The sequence below is a fragment of the Puma concolor genome, chromosome F2, assembly GCF_028749965.1.
Source record: "Puma concolor isolate L17-30 chromosome F2, mPumCon1.1.hap2, whole genome shotgun sequence".
Classification (NCBI taxonomy): domain Eukaryota; kingdom Metazoa; phylum Chordata; class Mammalia; order Carnivora; family Felidae; genus Puma; species Puma concolor.
This window is the reverse complement of record NC_141684.1, coordinates 35,274,950-35,287,429: the sequence shown is the minus strand read 5'-3', so window position 1 is coordinate 35,287,429 and position 12,480 is coordinate 35,274,950. Positions and strand designations below refer to the sequence as shown.

At 45.7% G+C, this 12,480-nt stretch overlaps 1 long non-coding RNA gene across 1 annotated transcript in view; it reads right to left on the bottom strand.

Annotated features, from left to right (window-relative positions):
* LOC112859470 (uncharacterized) overlaps positions 1-8,747 on the bottom strand; it is a 41,974-nt gene extending 33,227 nt beyond the window's left edge. The window contains exons 1-2 of the long non-coding RNA XR_003223514.2: positions 8,677-8,747; positions 3,580-3,679 (exon numbers count right to left, since the gene is read on the bottom strand). This is a non-coding gene — a long non-coding RNA (uncharacterized LOC112859470). The remainder of the gene's footprint in view (positions 1-3,579; positions 3,680-8,676) is intronic.
* Positions 8,748-12,480: the final 3,733 nt, after the last annotated feature.

The window sequence follows — 12,480 nt, the reverse complement described above, 5'->3', positions numbered from 1 at the left end:
GTATAATGCGAAGTGAAAAAAAAGTCAGGCACAGAAGGTCACGCAGTGTATGATTTCTATTTACATGAAATATTTGAAGTAAATCCATAGAGACAGAATGCAGATTGGTGGTTGCCCGGGGCTCGGGAGAGGGGAGAGTGGGAGTGACTGCTTAATGGGTAAGAGATTTCTTTTTGGGGTGATGAAAAGTTTTGGACCTAGCTAGAGGGGGTGGTTGTACAACGCTGGGGGTGCCCTAAATGCCACCGGATAGTCACTTTAAAATGGTTAATTTTATGCCGTGTGAATCTCACCTCAGTAAAGTAAACATATCCACGAGGCTGTTCACGGAGACACGGTTTGAAAAAGCAAAACACTGGATACAGTCTAATATCCATCAATGTCAAATAAATTAGGGTCCACCCACACCATGGCATATCATTTAGCCATTTAAAAGAATGAGCTAGAGCTGTATATACTAACTTGGAAAGATCCCTAAGACATACAGTAACATGGAAAAAAAAAAAGTCATAGAACATTCTAGTGCGATTCTATTTTTTTTTAAGTTCATTTATTTATTTTGAGAAAGAGAGAGAAACAGAGCACATGAGCAGGGGAGGGGCAGAGAGAGAGAAGAGAGACAGAATCCCCAGCAGGCTCTGCACTACCAGTGCTAAGCCTGACCCCAGGGCTCGAACTCGCAAACCGTGAGATCGTGACCTGAGCCAAATCCAAGGGTCAGACACTTAACCGACTAAGACACCCAGGAGCCCCAGTGTGACTCTATTTATTAATTATAAAATGATATGTAATGGGGCGCCTGAGTGGCTCAATCAGTTAAGTCTCCGACTTTGGCTCAGGTCATGATCCCACAGTTTGTGAGTTCGAGCCCCACGCCAGGCTCTGTGCTGACAGCTTGGAGCTGCTTCAGATTCTGTGTCTCCTTCTCTCTCTGCCGGTCCCCTGCTCGTGCTCTGTCTCCCTCTCTCAAGAATAAATAAACATTGAAAAAATTTATAAAATGATATGTGTATGTCTATTAGTTTATAAATGCATTCAAAGGGGCCTGGAAACCCAACTAACTGTTGAGAATGGTTACGTCGGCGGTGACCTAAGAGGTGAAAGGGACCTTGTGCTTATTAACTTGTGTACTCAAGCATTATTGCTAACTTTTATGATGAGAATCTTCCCAGGAAATACAAATTAAAGTAAACATGAGAAATCACTTTCAATGCACCAGACGGGCAAAATCAGAAAAAAAAAAAGGATAAGACCTACTGCTGGTGGGATGTGGGAAGAGGGTGTTCTCATTCAGCGCTGGGGGAAATGGGAAGAGCTATCGCTTCTTTGGGACCTGGTCTGCCGGCATCTATTCAAATAAAAATACATATACATGTTGGCCCAGTAATCTCATTCTTTTCTTTTTTTTTTTTTTCAACGTTTTTATTTATTTATGGGACAGACAGAGACAGAGCATGAACGGGGGAGGGGCAGAGAGAGAGGGAGACACAGAATCGGAAACAGGCTCGAGGCTCCGAGCCATCCGCCCAGAGCCTGACGCGGGGCTCGAACTCACGGACCGCAAGATCGTGACCTGGCTGAAGTCGGACGCTTAACCGAGTGCGCCACCCAGGCGCCCCCTCTCATTATTTTCTTAATAACAGCTCTCCTGAGCTATGGTGTATATGCCATACAAGTCACCCACTTAAAGTATACGATCCTACGGTTTTTAGCACATTCAGAGTTGTGAAACCACCACCACAACCAATTTCAGATTCTTTTCATCGCCCCCCCAAAGAACCCCGACCCTGCCTGGCATCCGTTAGCAACCAATCACTCCTCTTTTCCCGCCCACCCCTAGGCACCCACCAACAATCTATATCTGTCTCTTTGAATTTGCCTATTCTGAACACTTCATATAAGTGGAATCGTATTTATAACTGGCTCCTCTCACACAGTGTCATGTGTTCAAGGTTCATCCTTGTTGCAGGAGTCTCATTCCTGCAAATCCATTCCATAGCAATAAAAGCACCTGTGCCTCAGGACATATGTACGAGGATGTTTATGGCAGAAATGTTCGCGACAGAAAAAAGAGAGAAAGGAAAAAGGAAAGCTGGCAGTGTCACGGATGGTCATTGATCGGAACGGGGCCCGGAAGGTGACACCACTAGAAAAGAATGCACGAGCACCAGGCCACTTGAACTGAAGGGAATTCCCTGAGCAAGAAAAAGGACGATAGAGAAGGATGCACAAGATATTCAAATCCAATTTTTGATCTACAAACTCATTTTAAAATACTTTTTGGGAGGAGTTCGTTTATTTTGAGAGGGAGAGAGAGAGCGCGCGCTAGTGGGAGAGAGGCAGAGAGAGAAACACAAGCAGACTCTGTGCTGTCCGCACAGAGCCTTGACGTAGGGCTCAACCTCACAAATCGTGAGAGCGTGACCTGAGCCGAAATCAAGAGTCAGACGCTTAACCGACTAAGCTAACCAGGTGCCCCAACTTACAAACTTATTTCATTTATTTACCTTTTCAAATGTCCGCTTGTTTTTGAAAGAGAGAGAGATGGAGGGCCAGAGCATGAGCAGGGGAAAGGCAGAGAGAGAGAGAGGGAGACAGAATCTGGAGCCGGCTCCAGGCCCTGAGCTGTCAGTGCAGAGCCTGACGTGGGGCTCGCGGGAGAACTGCGACATGAACCGCGAGATCATGACCTGAGTCAAAGTTGGAGCCGCCCAGGGGCCCCTATACAAATTCACTGTATGAACACTCCTCCCTATTTAGGCCTTATACTGGATTCAAAGACGGCAGAGATGAAGGTCTTTAGTATTGCTCAGTCCGACTCACAAGCTCCACCGAGTGTAAAAAGTTGCGAGAACAGCACAAAGAGTGCATCAGAGAGAGGGAGGTTCCAGGGATTGCCTTCTGTTCCTCCTACAGAAGGCTCCAGCCAGAGGAGGCTGCCCTAAACAGAGGCCTCCTGGGCTTTACCATCCACCCCCACAAAGGCCTGGCCAGCATCTGATGATGTCACACGTCACCCAGCAATTCAGGTGCTCTGCGAACCCGGCTGGCCAAGCCCACCATCCACGACTCATCCACACCGAGCTACTCCCCTTTGCGGTGCCCGAGTCTCAGGTCCTATGGCTTCCCAGCATCTGTGTCTGCATTTACATGATCCAGGGCTTTACCATTCAGGTCCACGTGGGAGCTTTCCGTGGACAGGCCTGGCTATGGCTTCTTACAGTGTGTGTAGATGGGGAATGGTAAGGACGGACACGTAGTTGGTTGTAATCATGCACTACGGGAGTGCGTAGGTAGGGGGTAGGGGCCATGTGGTGAAGGGAAGACCAGAGAGGGAAGCGGGGGGCCAATAATAAATGGAAAAGCAAAGCAGAGTAGAACCACATACAATTGCATTTATGCATCTGGAGAAACTTCTGCATATGCCAAGGCATATAAAAAGAAATTAAATTTAAAAATTAAAAAGACAAAGAGAATATCCACGCTACTTGGCTGATTAAAAAAAAATCAAAACAAAAAATGCCAGCTGCCTGACTGCACGAAGGACTGAATTCTTCCCTCCCTTCTTCCAGATCTTACCTCAGGGAAGGGTTTTGTGCAGAGGACTGTGAGCTCACAAGCTGCCGTTCGCTTCATGTGTTCCCTTAACACAGCTTCCTGGAACACATTAGCCGCTTTCCTACAAAAGTCTACAATGAATAATTGAAATTAAACATTCCTGGTCAAAATAAATCAACACTGAATGACACATTGCCCTGATTTTTCCTGTTTCTCACATCGTTCCTAATCCACCAAATGTGGTAATTTATTTTTTTTTTAATTTTTTTTTCAACGTTTTTTATTTATTTTTGGGACAGAGAGAGACAGAGCATGAACGGGGGAGGGGCAGAGAGAGAGGGAGACACAGAATCGGAAACAGGCTCCAGGCTCCGACCCATCAGCCCAGAGCCCGACGCGGGGCTCGAACTCACGGACCGCGAGATCGTGACCTGGCTGAAGTCGGATGCTTAACCGACTGCGCCACCCAGGCGCCCCCAAATGTGGTAATTTAAATTAAATTGAATTTCCTTGTCTTCTTGCTGAATTTGCCAGGTTCCACTAAACTGACCATCAGGTGAAAGCAGCAAATGAACTACAGTGAAATCCTGAGCCAGAGACCTGACTGACGTGTGTGTGTATGAGGAAGGGTTGTTCTGAGGCTTCTTGACTAGCTGACACAAGGTGACAGATCATAGACTCGAATGAGTGCCTCAAAAACCATCCATGAGTGGATAATATCATTGAGAACCCTGGATTTCCAACATTCTTCTCTTGCATTCTCACGTGTTGACTTTCCATCCTAGATTTGTTACCTCATTATCATGAGTGAATGGTGGCCTCATGGGGTGCCTGGGTGGCTCAGTCGGTTAAGTGTCCAACTTTTGATTTCAGCTCAAGTCATGATATCGTGGTTTGTGAGGTTGAGCCCCACATCGGGCTCTGTGCTGACAGTGTGGAGCCTGCTTGGGATTCTCTCTCTCCCTTTCTCTCTGCCCTTCCCCTGTCATGCTGTCTCTCAAAAAAAAAAAAAAAAAAAAGAAAAGAAAAGAAAAAGAAAAAAAGGTGGCCTCACAAAAGATATGTCCACCTAGAACCTGTGACTGTGACCTCATTTGGACCAAGGGTCTTTGTAGACATAATTAATCTCAAGATGCCTCACAAAAGAGCAATCAACCCATAACCTGTGACGTTGACCTCATTTGGACCAAGAGTCTTTGTAGATATAACTAATCTCAAGACAAGATTACCCTGAATTAGGATGGACCCTAAATCCTATGACAAGTGTCTTTAGAAGAGAAAGCAAGGAAAAATACCAAGAAGGAGCTGTGAAGACAGAGGCACAGAATGACAAATTCTCACTCAGAGGTTCTGGAAGAGACCAACCTTGCCGGTGTCTTGACTTCAGACTTCTGGCCTCCAAACTGACGAGAAAATAAATTTCTGTTGTTTTAAGTCACTGAGTTTGTGGTCATTTGTTACAGCACTTCTAGAAAACTAATACACTTCTGGTCTAAATATGGCTGCTGCCTCACAAGCATCACATCCTCACACCCTTTATTCACGGTGGAAAGAAAGAGAGCAGGGACAGGAAGGAATTTTATTTTTCATTAGCAGAATTCTACTCCCCTTATTTCTTATTAAAAAATAAGAAAATTTTGGAAAACAAGTATTTGTCAGAAAGAAGCAACAAGAGTTTGAAAATGTGGGGGATGACAGTGGACAGTGAGGAGGGCCTTTTTAGTGGTCAAAAATGGTTACTGTCATTTAATGAGTGGGGACCAGCTATCCTAAAAGTCTTGTAATGTGTCCTCTATTGAGACATATTAGGGATCAATTATGAGTTATCCCTGCAGGCTGGATCCTGGTTGCCCTGTTAACAAGAAACCAGGTGGGGGGCGGTGGGGGGGGGGAGGGGACAGGAGAAGTGGCAGACCGGCAGGCAACTAACAATGCCTGTCACACATGGGAATGACTCACTGTGATATAAAGCTATGGCACAGAAACTGACTTGGATGGTAGCAGGTGCTCTTGGTTTTGTTGGTGTGTGGCCAGATTCATTCATTCATTCACCCAGTCATTCACTGATTCAATGAGCACAACTCAAATAGACTTAAGCCAAAAAAAAAAAAAAGTATTATTAGTACATAAAACCAAAGTCCAGAAGAAATTTGGGGGAATCTGCAGGGGCTCCAGTGCTGTCATTAAGACCTGGTCTCTCTCTACGTGGGTCCTTTGACTGCTTTCTCTGTGTTGATTTCATTTAAATAAGCTCCTCTCATTCAGAGGTGAAATGGCTAAGAGTTATTCCAGGTTCACATTCCAGTCAAAAACATCCCCCCCACCCCGCCCCACCTGCTCCAGGAAAGAGAGATCCTTTTTACAAGTGTTCCATTAAACCTCCCGACACTAAGTGTCATTGGGCCATCTGGACCAAGTGCTCACTCCTGTGCCATCTCTGTGCCTGAGGGTAGATTACACAGCCAGTTGAGGTTGGATTGCAGGTGGCCCATGTTGCAAAGGGGAGGGGACATTGCGAGGGGGCTCATGGATTTAGCCACTCCAAACATATGCACTCAGAGTGGGGAATTGGTTTCCCAGGGAAAATCAGATTAAAAAAAAAAAATTAATGAATTTAGAGCAAGCAAATGTGACAAATGCCTGCTGCACTCCAAGTCTGTGAAATGAATGTCATCGTACATGAGCATAAGATAGATGTGTATGGTCCAGTGCAAATTCATCATTACTCTTGACGGGGGGAGGGCAATTTAGAGTACAGGAAGGGCCTTCTAAAGGGGGAGGGGGTCAGTAGCATCATCTAGACGGATAGTAATAATTGAGTTCCACAAAGGGAAAGCTGAGGATGCTATAGGAAACTATACTGGCAAAATTACGTTAAATTAGGATTTGTAATACTTAATCTATCAGGTGTAATATTGGACATTGATCAGACCATCTGGTTTGATGTTTAGAGAGCATTCCAAACATCAAAAATATCAAAATGAGGTCCAAGATCCCCTTCTATTTAACTACTATGTTTGGTCATACAGACTACACAGCTCATTTGTGGAAAATGATGTGAGGTATGAGTGTTTGGGAAGATTTTCAAGGTGACGCTTTGGTTTCCACTTAGATAAGGAGGTTAACCTATGGCTAAATATGCATTAACCTTACCAGATGAAGAGGAGGAAGAAGAAGGAGAAAAAGAAGTCCGAAAGAAAGAAAGAAAGAAAGAAAGAAAGAAAGAAAGAAAGAAAGAAAAAGAAGTCCTGTAAAGTCGCTAGTAGCCACATGGACCCATGGGCAGGTCACCAAGCAACAGCATTAACTAGCACTGCTACTCATGATTTCAGAGTACAAGCCAATTGCTGAAATGATTCGGTCCCATCAATGGAAATGGTCTTCTCTGTATAGTTCTGTATTATGTGACCATCTCACACCAAGATCCCAAACGTTGGCCCTTGAGTACAACCGGAATACGAAAACCTCCCTGCGTTCTGTTAAGTCAGCTCTAGGCACTGGTACAGAAGGCTGTTGTTCACAATGACGTGACTTGGTCTCATTCTGGGGTTGGATCCCCAGCAAAATTCTGTCTTGCCCTCAAAGATGACCCATGTAAGACAGGTTAAGGACTATAGAACACTCCAGCCTGGTCTCCCAGAAGTGGCATGGTGGTGGGAGCACCGTGTCAGATCTGTGTTCTTTGGAGGGCAAGTTGCAGAACTTCAAGTTCTCCGCCTCTGGTTGCCTCCTCAGACATGCAATTCAGTGCCAAGTACGTGCGTTTAGTTACTGCCCGTTTGGACGGTGAAAAATCAAGTGCATTTCTGACATTCTTTCTCCTTCTGTGATTCCCTAAAACTTAGGGACGCGTAATCTGCCTGGAAATGCTCAGTCTTCCAGGTGTCAAAACAGCACGTGCGTGGGCTGGGCACCCAGGTGTTTGGAGAGCTGTGATACTGCAAAGCACTTCGCAGAGTTCTGCATTCTCAGACGGTCATGTTTTTCTCCGCTTTTTACTACATACCGATTACTAAAAAGATATATAGACTGGGCATGAAAATGTCTTAGAAAATATTACAAATGAAAGTCATGCATAAATACATTCTTCTGCTTGAATGTCAAAGTAACAATTACCATAACTAGCATATTCTGTTGGAGACACTGCTAAGCACTTTATATGGAGCATCTCACGTACCCCTCACAATATCTCAGTGAGGTACCTACCTAGTATTCCCATTTTATAGATACAGAGAATGAGGCTAAAGAGGTCAAATAACCTGCCCAAGGTCACACAGTAAGTGACAACACTGGGATTTGAACCCAGGAAGATTGACTTTTCATTACTTTCTAATCCTCACCATGTATAAGGTTATACTTGGCATATTAGTTTTGATAAAGAATATATTCCTTTACAGGGGTGCATGGGTGGCCCAGTCGGTTAAGCATCCAACTCTGGCTCACAGTTTGTGAGTTCAAGCCCTGCGTCGGGCTCTGTGTTGACAGCTCAGGGCCTGGGACCTGCTTCAGATTCTGTGTCTTCCTCTCTCTCTGTGCCTCCTTCACTCGTGCTTTCTCTCTCAAAAACAAATAAACATTAAAAAACTTTTTTTTTAAATAATATATTCCTTTACAGTAAGATCAGGGCGACTTCATACTGGCTATTTTCAATAATCACAGGAAATCCCTAATTTCCACATACTTCAGGTTTCCGGAACTTGGAAGATTGAGAACAGCGCAGGATGGAGGCAAACAGAACTCATCAGCCCAGCCCAGTCGGAGTGTGCCCCTAATACCCAGGAGCAACTCTGTCACAAGCTCATCTTAGGTTTCTGGCACTAAGGAGCATTCCAGACAGAGCAACAGGGGATGAAAAGGTGACAGGAGCATTAATTATCTCCAGGCTTAGCCAGTTGGGGGCTGTCAGACACCCTTTCCTATCTAGACCAGGGTCAAAAGTTCTCCTACTAATAATAGCTGGGCCAGGCCAGCTTTGCTGCTTCAAAGGTTTATCAAAGCTCACACAACAGTTCTGGGGTGGCCAAAGCGCTCTCGGAGGGGTCAGCAAAGAGTCAAGAAATGGCGCCTGTGTTTCTTTAAAACTTATTCAAGTAGGTGCCCTCCCTGCCCACCACCTACCTAGTTGGGTTCAAAGTTTGGTCCTTCCTGTAACACGGATGTGGGTGGAAGAACTGGGAGGATTGTTCCAGTTCACTGATCTTTCCGGAAGCAGTGGGCGGGCTGAACCACAAGGTGATTGACAGGCCCCAGGAGTCCAAGAAGGCACTGCATCCTGTCTGATACCAGGACCCCCGGACCCTCTGAGACAGGAATGAGACTCTGTTTTTCCTGTCAGTAAAAACGCTGTCTCTGATAATTAACAGTTGTTCTAGTAGCTAAAGAAAAAACACTGCTAGGGAAAAAAAATATGCAAAATTTCCTGCAATAATTGAAGCTTTCTGTGAACAGAAGTTGTAGCCGGTGGTCCAAGTCTCCAGGCTAACAGGAAGTACCTGTTCTCACCCCTCTCCTCCAAAATAATCCCTGAGGCTCCCAGGCCTGACATCCAGCTGAAGTGTGTGCATATAAACCTCACACAGTGTTCTGACAAGGAGCTGGCTTGGGCTGATGATAGGAGAACGGTGCGTCCCAAGCTGTCCACGTTACCAGATTTACTTTTTCTTGAGAGAAGGGAGGTAAAATACACATAACAGAATGTATCATTTTAAGCACTTTTGAGGGTACAATTCAGTGACATTACACACATTCACATCGTTGTGCCTCCATCACCACCATCCATCTCCAGAAGTTTCTCATTTCCTGAACTGAAACTGTTCCCGTTAAACAATAGCTCCAATCTCCCTGCCCCCTTCCCCCTCCCCCGAACCTCTAGTCTACTTTCTTTCTTTTTTTTTTTTAATGTTTATTTATTTTCTCTGAGGGGCAAAGAGTGAGGAGAAAGAGAGAATCCCAAGCAGGCTCCATGCTGTCAGCGCAGATCCCGATGTGGGGCTCGATCCTAGGAACCGTGAGATCATGACTTGAGCTGAAATCAAGAGTCTGACACTTAACAGACTGAGCCACCCAGGAGCCTGTTTTACTTGCTGTATCTACGAATTTAACTACTCTAGGTGCCTCATATTAGTGGGATCATGCGGTATTTATTCTTTGTAACTAGCCTATTTCATTTAGCATGATGGATTCAAGGTTTATCCATTTTGTAGCATATGTCAGAATTTCCTCTCTTTTTTTAAGGCTACTATTCCATCGTACGGATATACCGGTTTTCATTTATCTGTTCATCCATTCATGGACATTTGGGTTGTTTCCACCTTTTGGCTATTGTTATAATGCTGCTGTGAATGTGGGGGTACAAATATGTGTTCAAGTCCTGCTTTAAATTCCTTTCGGTATATACCCAGAAGTGGATCAGGTTTACTTTTTAAAATTAAGTGTTATTGACTCAGACAGCTTGTAGTGTATGCTCATCCCTGGACTTTGCACTTCCTCTCTAGAAGAAGAAATAAAGCTAGTATATAAATAGCAGCCTCACACAGCAAAGTGTGGCATAAGCATCTGTGATATTGTAATTTAGAATAAGAAGTTCGTCTTCCATCCTGGAACTAGCTCCTAAAACCTTTTTAATTTCCTAAGTGATATGAGCTAAGGAGGCATCTCTTTTTCCTGGTTCCTGATGTAGCTGCAGAGCCGTAAAGGCGAAATGGATTGTTATGTTGTTATTCATAACAAGCCCCTTTCAAACACACCCTATGTTAAGGAGGTGACTTTCGGAAAGCTGCTAGTAACCTAAGGATGGGGGCTGGTTGCCAGGGGCAACAGTCTTGATTAGAGGATTGGATGGGGGAGCCTGAGTGGCTTATTTGGTTGAGTGTCTGACTTCGGCTCAGGGCATGATCTCATGTTTCACGGGTTCGAGCCCCATGACGGGCTCTGTGCTGACAGCTCAGAGCCTGGAGCCTGCTTCGGAGTCTGTGTCTCCCTCTCTCTCTGTCCCTCTGCAGCTCGTGCTCTCTCTCTCTCAAAAAATAAAAAAATAAATATTAAAAAAAAAAAAGAGGGTTGGAGCGTCAGAAGTGAAGCAGGTTGCAGTAGAGCATTGAGTATAGAGGAGACGCACAAGAGTGGTTTTCCTTCAGAGTCTGAGCAGGATCGATCAAGTATGGAAGGGAGAGCAGAGGGGTGAAACTCCGTGGCCAGACTGTGAGCACTGAAGAACAGGGACTGCTCGTTTCCAGCGGCTCATCCATCCCCGCACACAGTGGGGCATCAGCGGGTGTCTGTCGACTGAATGTATGACTGAGGGAGTGAAATGACATTTTGTGGGGCCGTAAAAGGACAACTTTTATCAAGGACAGGGCACTGTGGGGGGAAGAGGTGGGGAGCATTGCAAGGTTTGGGTGTGGGAGGAAGACATCCTCAGGAAAGATACCGCCTAAGCCAAGGTAGAGACAGAAAGCCCAAGGCATAGTCTGGAAGGAGGGGCCGTGACTTAGATAGTCCCTAAGAGATACGCATTGGCAGGGAGAGGCCCGAGGGATGCTCTCCTCTCTGGTTCAGCTGGACATATGGCCCCTGATGTGAGCTGAATTATGTGCTCCCCGGATTCCCATGTTGAAGTCCTAACTCCCAGTCCCTCAGCATGTGACTGAGAGCCTTTACAGAGGTGATTAGATGAAAACGAGGCCCTCAGGTTAGGCTCTAGTCCCGTAGGACTGGTGTTGTTTTAAGAGGAAATTTGGAGACAGACGCACAGAGGAAAGACCACGTGAAGACACAGCAGGAGGATGGCCATCTGCAAGCCAAGGACAGAGGCCTCAGGAGAACCCAAACATGCCGACACCTTGATCTTGGACTTCCAGCCCCCAGAAGTGAGAGAAAAGAAACTTCCATGGTCTAAGCCCCCCAGCCTATGAGAGCCTCAGCAAACTAACACCAAATCCCTGTGGTTAACAGGCTGCCGAGGGCATAGCATGTGCAACTTTCAGATCATGTGCTTACGAAGCGAGGACCTCGTGCTTCCCTTTCGTCTCTCCTTCTCGTGGGCTGTGGATTGGGGCTGAGCCATGTTTGTGCAGGGAAGGCAGCATTCTGGAGGAGCCTGCAGGGCAGGATGGGGGGGAGCCTGGGTCTCTGACACGATCAAGCCCCCCACTCCAACCCCGGAGTGTCGGCCAGAACTGTTCTGTGAGGAAAGTAAACTTCAGCCCCCTGTTGCAGCCACCTAGCCTTTGTCCTAAATATCACAGCAGGCAGGCTACTCGAGTTCTAGCCTATAACTAGGACCCGAAGAGTAAGGCCAGTGGGACAGACAGAAGGTAGATGGAAGGAAGTCTGCCATGGAAAGGGTCCCAACTGACAGCATGAAGTGAAGGAGTCCCAGAGTGCCTTGAAGCATGCATTAGCAGAAAGAGGGGAGGGCACCCTGCTTTTCAGGTCACTGCCCTCATCTCCCCTCGATTTTTCCTTGAGTTTTTCCCTCTGTCCCTCTAATCTCTTCCCTCTTCCAACCCCTGCTCAACTCTCCAAATATTCCTTGTCACTCCTCATTTTTCTCCTGCTGTCTTCTGATAAGAGACCCCGTGGAATAGAGGGGACCATCTGTGCCTAGGGCCCTGACAGCTCAAGGTTATTCTGTGGGACAAGCCAGGCAACCGAGAAATTGGAGGACACTTTCTCAATTACAAGACCCCTCAAGAAGCTCAAGTTCATTCAAGTAAGAAGAAAGTATTGAGCACTTACTCTGCATGCCCCTTGGTAGGTCCTTTGGGGTGACTGATGATGGGACGGTATACTAAGGTATAAACAGGAGGACTTTGACATTTCTTAAATGACTATAATATGCTAGATGCTTTATAAAAATGTGCTTTCTCATTTAAATCTCATAACTATCCTGCATTTTCTTTTTTTTTTTCCAACGTTTAT